Raw genomic sequence first — 9,398 nt, forward strand, 5'->3', positions numbered from 1 at the left:
TGTGATTCAGTTATTTCTTTGGGTAAGTGATTTCAGGTAGGACTATGCATAGACCTCCACTTCACATGGGTTGTTCTTCCAATATCAGATACATAATAATTAGTGGACTGATTTTCTATGACTTCACAGCTTAGGAGGACCTGCCAGAGGTCTTCATAGAGGTCTGTGACACTAATATTGCAATGGATCTTTGATCTCGTTGATGTGAGTACTCCCTCCAAAGATGCAAATCTTTGGACCCATCCATGTTTGCTTCCAGACTTCCAAACTATACCCTTGCTGCTGTCTCATCCTGGAACTCAGTGCCTGGAGCCTCCTGGCTATATCCAACCAGCCCTAAGACCTTTGCAACCCGTAAGTCCCATCTCATTCTCCATTGGTGAATTTCTCCCAGAGCCTCCATTTTGTGGAGGGGTCCAGGCTGGTCTTCATTCTTCTCCTAGCTCTGGACCTTGCTTCCAGACTTCATCCCCCATACCCCTCTTTCAGCTCCTTTTGTGTATTGTCTTGCCTCATTAGAAAGTAAGTTTCTTGAGGGCAGGGACTATTTTTCTTTTTGCTTGTATTTGCCAGACAGGGCAACTAGGTGGTACAGGGGATAGAGCACTGGCCTTGGAATCAGGAAGACTCATCTTTGTGAGTTCAAATCCAGCCTCAAACACTTACTAACTGTGTGACCCTGGGCAAGTTACTTGACCCTGTTTGACTCAGTTTCTTTATCTGTAAAATGAACTGGAAAAGGAAATGGCAAGCCCCTCCAGTATCTTAGCCACGAAAACCCCAAATGGGGTCTTGAAGAGTTGGATATGACTAAAATGACTGAACAACAACGTGCAAGCAAAGCATACTGATTTTGTAGAGGATGTGTAGAAATAACTAATAATTCTACCAGAAGATTATGACAAGACAAAAGAACCTTAACACCATAATGCAGGAAATAATGGAAGAGAACTGCCCAGAACTCCTGAACAAGAAAAATGAAATATCAATAGAAATTATAGATTGCCTCCAGAAAAAAAAACCCAAGGCTGCAAACTGCCAAGACATATAATGGTTAAATTTTTAGATCTGCTTCAGAAACAAGTTCTGCAAGTGACCAGGAGAAAGACCTTGAAAAACAAAGAAAAGAAAATTCAAATAATGCAAGACTATTCTGTAATTACCAAAAAATGCAGGAAGGAATGGAATAATATCTTATGAAAAGCAATTGGGTTTAGGGTGCAGCCCAATGACTTACTCTACAAATTTGAGCTTAACTGTAAATGGAAAAAAAAGATAGACATTTAATAATAAAGAGGCATTTGAAACATTCTTTGAACGAAAGCCAGACCAGACAACAGAAATGTAAGAGGTATGAATGAATTCAGGAGCTAAGGATAGAAATTGCAACAGAGTGACATCAGAGAGACCAGTAAAAAATTTATTTCTAAACATACACAAAGATAGAAGGGTAAAGATGAAATTCCAGTGGGGTAACAGTGAAGAGGTAAGTCTGGGGCATTATGGACAAAACCTAGCTACATTCTCCTTTGAGGAAAATCAGTGTGTGTGTGTGTGTGTGTGTGTGTGTGTGTGTGTGAAAGGAGGGGAGCCGAGAGATAGAAAGGAATTACCGTGTGCAGGGGTCAAATCAAAGGTTAGCAATGAGGGAAAGGTGAACTAGTGGTCTCAAGAGGAGAAGAACCTGCAGGGGAGTGAGAGAGAAGGTGGGGAGAAAGATTGAAATGAAGAGAGGGAAAGGATGGAGGCCTTGCTTTAGTAGTGAGGGGGTTCTACTGATGAAGGCTTCTATATATAAAGAGAGATATTCTGTTAAGGGAAATGGGAACCTTGTACTGGGTGTGGCCTGGGGGATTTGGTGATTGAAAAAATCTTTTAAACAGCTCACCAGGGAGTTGAATATCCTGGGGGCAAATAGCACCTGGGAGAATGGGAGGGCTTGGACCCATGGAAGAGATTTTGAGGCAAATGGAGAAAAGAAGATAGTGGACCACATAATCAGGGACAGAGTTGAGGGAGTGGGAGCTCTGCCATGGGACAATATCTTCTCTCTCACCTGCAAGAATTGGTTTTGTTCTGGGAGTGAGAAACAATGCAAAAATCCATGAGGCAAGTTCTCCAAGGCAGTGGCAGAAGCTCCCAAGAGTAGAGAGCACAGAACTGATACCTCTGAAGTTATGATTTCATGAGGGATACAGAGAATAGAGAGAAACAAGATAATTATAGGAGACAGGAACCAGAGAATGAGGATCTAGAGTAGACAGAAAGAGAAGATGGGTGATGAAGAACAGGAGAGAAACCGTTTCTGGAAAGGGGCACAAAAAATGAAATTTAAAGGACTGATGAACAGGATTAGTGGAAGGGGAGGAGAGGAAGGGGGAATCTATGTGACTGAGGGGGAAAAAAAAGGAAGGAATTAAGTAACCAGATAAAAGCAGGAAAGAAAAAAGAACTAATAAGCAAAATTCCAAAGGGAAAGTAGAAGAAGAGGATTGAGGGTGAGGGAAGAGAGGGAAGAGAGACACTGGGAATAAGACCACCTTAAAACAAAGATAGACTAAAGTATCTGGAGGAATTTATACAGGAGAGGGAAAATTATAATTTGAAAAAAAAAAACCAACAACAAATCTTAGAGGCAGATGGAGGAAACATAACTCTCATAATATTAGGTGTGAGTGGATTAAACAATCCAATAAAATGAAAAAAAAAGTAACAGATTGTATAAGAAAACAAAGCCCTATAATCTGTTGCCTGCAAGAAACACATTTAAAAAACAGTCATAGAGAAAATAAAACTGATGGGATGAGAAAAATTTTATAATCCACCAAGTGAATCCAAGAAAGCAGCAGTTGTAATAATTTATATGACAAGGCCAAAACAAACATCCAAAAAATAAAAATGGATAAAAAAAGAGCCTCCATTATGGCAAAAGGAACAATAGAAAACAAAGCAATGTTAATAATAAACATATTCTCCAAATGTCTTAACATTTAAATTCTTTTTTTAAGCATAAAAAAAGTTTTTATTGCTCATTCATATCTGACTCTTCATGACTCTGTGGACTATACTGTCCATGGGGTTTTCTTTGCAAAGATATTGGAGTGATTTATCATTTCCTTCTTCATCTCATTTGACAGATGAGGAAACAGAAGCAAACAAGGTTAAGTTACTTGCCTGAGGTCACATTGCTACTAAGCATCTGAGGCCAGATTTAAAAAAAATTTTTAAATTTATTTATTTTTAGTTTTCAACATTCATTTCCACAAGATTCTGAGTTACAAAATTTCTCCCCCATCTCACCCCTTCCCCTCATCCCAAGATGGCATGCATTCTTTTTACCCCTTCCCCCAGTCTGCCCCCTCTTCTATCACTCTACCTCCCTTCTTATTCCCTTCCCCCTTACTTTCTTGTAGGGCAAGATAGATTTTTATACCCCATTGCCTGTATATCTTATTTCCCAGTTGCATGTAAAAACAATTTTTAATATTTGTTTTTAAAACTTTGAGTTCCAAATTCTCTCCCTTCTTCCCTTTCCATCCACCCTCATTAAGAAGGCAAGCAATTCAACATAGGTTATACATGTGTTGTTATGCAAAAGACTTCCATAATAGTAATGTTGTGAAAGACTAACTATATTTCTCTACATCCTATCCTGCCTCCCCCATTTATTCCATTTTCTCCTTTGCCCCTGTCCCTTTTCAAAAGCATTTGCTTCTGACTACCCCCTCCCCAAATCAACGTTTAAATTTATAAAAGAAACATTAACTGAACTACAAGAAAACATAGTAACACAATGATAGGAGACTATAATATCCTCTCTCACTTTTGGATAAGACTAACAAAAAGGAAAATATGAAACCAAACAAATTGCTAGAAAAACTAGAGTTAAAAGACTAATGGTGAACTGAAAGACAAATGGCAACTTCTAAATTGGATGGCCAAAAAAAATATACACTTTTCTCAGCACCACACATATGAGGGCCCAGAGATATTGCAAACAAATGTAAAAAGCAGAAATAGTTGATACATCCTTTCCAGATCACACCACAATAAAAATAGTCATTGGTTCAAGGACCACAAACAAAAAACACAGACCGAAATCTAGATTTAACAATAAATCCTAAATAAGGAATGGGTCAAAGAACAAGTCATAGAAACAATAATTATGAAAGTGAATTATTAACTAATTTATGGAACTATTAATTGAATAAAAGACTGAAACCACAAGGGGATCCCTCTGAGTCAAAATGGGGCAGCTACTCCCAGTTCTTTGGCTATATTCCAGAAAAGACCATAATGGCAGCGGGGAGTAATGCTTCAATCACATTTTAATAGGGAACAGAGGGTACAGGGGCAAATGGCACAGAAAATACAGACAAACAAAAAGACAAAAGAAAGACAAACAGTGCAGGGATAGAGACAGACAGTGTGGGGACAGGGATGGGGCAATGGAGACAGCTCGGGGAAGATAATTGGGAGAGTCACAGAGAATCACTTATGTAACCATGGATTGGAGTTGAGAGCACCCAGGTAGCATGGACTCTTAGGAGATGGAAGAGTATTCAGGAAGCAGAAGTTTGGGATTTCATTTTTATAATGTTTTGGTGGAGGAAAAACTCTTATCCCTGCCATTGGGGGGTTAGTTCATTAACACGTCCACATCGTCTCAAAGTTAACAGCAATACCTGGTGTTCTGCTGGTTCTACTGCACATGTCTGGAGCTTATCTGAGGTTTACAGACCATTGGTAGTTAGCAGGTCCAAAGGGCCCTTATAGCAAAACCTAACTGGTTTCCCCTGATTTAGCCCATGGTCTCAGGATGTGATTTTTAGTTTATTTATGATACAGTTGTAAGTAACTGGTATGCTCCTTTGATCTATTGGACAGGCTGTAGATGACTTCTACGTTCCCCTTTACAATCATACTTTCTGCTATAATTACTTTATACTGGCTACTTGTAAACTTACTATACTAACTAGAAGGGGGAAGGGTGGTCAGGAGAACCAGGACAAGATAGGATTTTAACACAGAAAGAAAATTATGATGATGAAATAACATACTCAACTTTCTGGGATGCAGCTAAAGCAGTCCTTAGGGAAAAAGTCATACCTGTGCAAACATACAGTAACAAAATAGAAAAAGGGAAGATTAGTATACATATGCAGTAAATGTGCATTTTTTATTTAGAAAATTAAATAAACAAACCTAAAATAATCATAGCAGTATTGAAGCTCTGGGTCGGTGAGTGTCAATTCGTGGTTTTATTTTTTTAATCTTCTGATTCTGAGGGTTCTAGACCACAGAGACAGCTGAAGTTGCTTTTATCTTTGGCCTATCACTTCTATTTTGGAGAGGTTTGAAAGGTCAGGAGGATCAAAGAAAATGTCTAGCCTTCCATCTTGTTGCTCATATGGCATGGAAGCAGACAGTGTATTCCTTTTTTTAAAATTTATCATTTAATTATTTTTAACACTCGTTGTAAAAATTTTCTTTTGAGTTCTGAATTTTCTACCTCCTACCTCTCCCCTACATTGTGAAGAAAGGAAATATGAAATCAATTATGCATGTGAAATCATACAAAGTATATTTCCGTATTAGCCATGCTGCAAAAAAAAAAAGAAAACAAGAAAGATAAAGATAAAAAAATTATCTTCAATCTGCATTCATATTCTATCAGTATTCTCTGGAGGTTGATAGTATTTTTCATAGTAAGTCCTTCAGAATTGTCTCAGATCATTGTATTGCTGAGAATAGTTAATTCATTCACAGTTGATCATTGTATAATATTGCTGTTACTATGTGCAATGTTTTCCTGATTCTGCTCACTCCATGTTACATCAGTTCCTGTAAGTCTTCCCAGATTTTTCTTAAAGCATCTTGCTCATCATTTCTTTTATTAATTGTTTTTTAATTTTTAGTTTACAACACTTGGTTCTATATAATTTTGAGTTCCAGATTTTCTTCCCCCCTCCTTCCCTTCTCCCTCTCCAAGACAGCATGGAATCCAATATATCTTCTATGTATAACTTCTCATTGAACATATTTACACACTAGTCAAGTTGTGAAGAAGAATTATGACCAATGGAATGAATCATGAGAAAGAAGAAACAGAACCAAAAAAAAAAAAAAACCAAAAACAAAAGAGAGAAAAAAAAAGGGGAGGGGAAAAGGCGAGCATAATGTGTGCCTCAATCTGCATTCATACTTCATAGGTCTTTCTCTGGATGTAGATAGCATTCTCCATTGTGAGTCCTTTGGAGTTGTCTTTGAACCTTGTGTTGCTGAGAAGAGCAAAGTCTATCAGGGTTAGTCCTCCCAGAATCCATATATCTGTGGTTGTGTATAATGTTCTCCTGGTTCTGCTCTGCTCACTCAACATTATATTGTGTAGGCTTTTCCAGGTTGTTTTGAAGTCCGTATCATCCCCATTTCTCATAGCTCAATAGTATTCTATTACCTTCATATACTACAACTTGTTCAGCCATTCTGCAATTGATGGGCATCCCCTTGATTTCCAATTCTTTGCTACTACAAAAAGAGCCGTTATAAATATTTTTGTACATATGGGTCCTTTTCCCACTTGTGTGATCTCTTTGGGATACAACCCTAGAAGTGGTATTGCTGGGTCAAAGGGTATGAACATTTTTATAGCTCTTTGGGCATAGTTCCAAATTGCTCTCCAGAATGGCTGGATCAGTTCACAACTCCACCAGCAATGTAACAATGTTCCAATTTTCCCACATCCTCTCCAGCATTTATCATTTTCCTGTTTTGTCATTTTAGCCTATCTGAGAGGAGAGATGTGGTACCTAAGAGTTGTTTTGATTTGCATTTATCTAATCAGTAGTAATTTCGAGCATTTTTTCATATGCCTATAGATATCTTTAATTTCTTCCTCTGAAAACTGTCTGTTGATATCCTTTGACCATTTCTCAATTGGGGAATGACTTGTATTCCTATATATTTGGCTCAGTTCCCTGTATATTTTAGAGATGAGGCGTTTATCAGAGACACTGGTTGCTCATCATTTCTTATAGCATAATAGAATTCCATCACAATCATATACCACAACTTGCTCAGTGATTCCTCAATTGATGGGTATCTCCTCAATTTCCAATTCATTGCTACCACAGAAAGAGCTGCTATAAATATGTTTGTCCTTTTCCTTTGTTCTCTTTGGGAAACAGACTTGGCAGTAGTATTATTAGGTCAAAAGATACACACAGTTTTCTATCCCTTTGGGCATAATTCTAGATTTCTCAAGGAGGTATATTCTTAGCCAAAAAAATAAGTTATAGGTAATTACAAAAGACAAAATAGATAACTCTGATTACTTGAAACTGAAGAGCTTCTACACATACAAAATTAATGCACATAAGAGGAGAAAGGAAGTAGTCAATGGTAAAAAAACAAAACAAAGCTCTTTTGTTAGGGGAAAAAATATTCCCACTGAGTAGGTGATAGGTAACTGTTGCTTAATAAGTATCACAACACAGAGATTCCGGAGATTAAACCTAGGTTTCATTATGCTCAAGTACAGGTTCAGAGTTCAGAAAACGCATTGAACAAAGATTAGGGTTCTGAAAAAGCTTTTATAGAGTAAAATTATGTCAGAGGAACAGAAAAATAATTTTTGATACACAGCAATCTTGTGATCTTTTTGGACCATAAAGTCACATTAATCTAGTCAAACAGAATCATAATCTCATGCACACATACAAGTTATATAATAGAGTTAAGTTTCCAAGGCTCAGAGTTTACAATGGTATAACTGAGAAGAGATATTTACATATCACAAAGAAAACCATAGATATGACTGTAGCCTAATACCCTAGTTAGAAATTGCCTAAGGAAAGAAGCAGTGTTCAACTATAACCTTTCTCCTGTTCCTCAGCAAGGCAAACATCATAGTTTCTCTTGGAGATGCAGACTGGGGTACTCTAAATGTTATCAGTCTAAATTCCTACAATGAAGGTCATCCAAAGTCCCTGTGGTCCCAGTCAAAGCATCATATGACTATCCCTAGTACATGGTACAGTTTATAGCACATAGTAAGTTATTAATAAATGCATGTTGATTGATTACAAAACCACATCTTTAAAAAACAACCCTCTTTTAAAAAAAATGTATCAAAGGCATAAGAGTATGGGATAACCACAGACAGCCTGTGTGTTCCACTCATTGGAAACTATGAAATTTCAAGAAGACTGGTGGAAGTCCTCCAGCATATTGGCTGCCATGTGGAAAAGAAATTCGATTTGTTATGTTTGGCTCTAAAGAACTCATCATCTTTTTTCCATAAACTCTTCCCTCCTCCTAATTTCCCTCTACCTACTTTCCAAACCATCATTATCTTAGTCATCCAGGTTCACAAGCTAGGAGACATCTTTAACTTTTAATTCTTGCTTCCCTCATAACTAATCAGTTGTCAAGTCCTCAATAGCTTTCTCATATGTTCCCTTTTCTGTACTCAGATCACAGCACCAGTTCAGACCCTTATCACTTCTTGCCTGGAATATCCTCCTGATTGTTCACCATATATCCAATCTCTCCCTCTCCAATTAATCCTTCACATAGCTGTCTAATCAATATTCCTAAAGCACAGTTCTGACCATGTCATTCCGACCTTTGTGTCTTTTCACGGGATTTCACTCATTCTTGGAAGGCTCTCCCTTTTCACCTGTCTCTTGGTGACCTTAGTTCCTTTCAAGCACTGTACTTGAAGTCAGGAAGACTTGAGGTCAAATCTGGCCTCAGATAATTACTGGCAGTATGACCCTGAGCAATTTACTTAACCTCTCCTGGCCTCAGTTTCCTCATCTGCAAAGTTGTAAACAAGTAAGCATGTATTTATTAAATGCTCACTATATGCCAGATACTGTGCTAAGTGCTGGGGACACAAAGAACAGCAAAAAAAAAAAACAAAAAAAAAACCAAAATTAAAAAAACTACCCAGTTCCTTCTCTCAAAGAACTGAAGTTTACAGTCTAACGGGGGAGAGAATGTGTAAACAACTGTGAAGAAACAAAGGATATACAGGCCTTCTCCATCTATATGGAGGCATTACCATTAAGGACAACTGGGAAAAGCTTTTTGCAAAAGGTGGGATTTCAGCTAGAATTTGAAGGAAGTCAGGAAAGCCAGGAGGCAAAGATAAGGAAGAGAATTCCAGGCATAGAGGTCAACCAGTGAAAATGTGCATAGTTGAGAGATGGAGTGTCTTGTGTAAGGAGCAGCAAGGAGACCAGTGTTGTTGGATCACAGAGCATGTGACAGAGTGTAAAGTGCTAGGAAGACTAAAAAGGTAGGAGGCGGCCAATTTAAGAGGGGCTTTAAAAACCAGAGCACTTTATATTTGATCCTAGAAGCCACTGGAGTTTATTGAAGGGGGGGTGAGG

Source organism: Trichosurus vulpecula, chromosome 8 (genome assembly GCF_011100635.1).
Source record: "Trichosurus vulpecula isolate mTriVul1 chromosome 8, mTriVul1.pri, whole genome shotgun sequence".
NCBI classification, from domain to species: Eukaryota; Metazoa; Chordata; class Mammalia; order Diprotodontia; family Phalangeridae; genus Trichosurus; species Trichosurus vulpecula.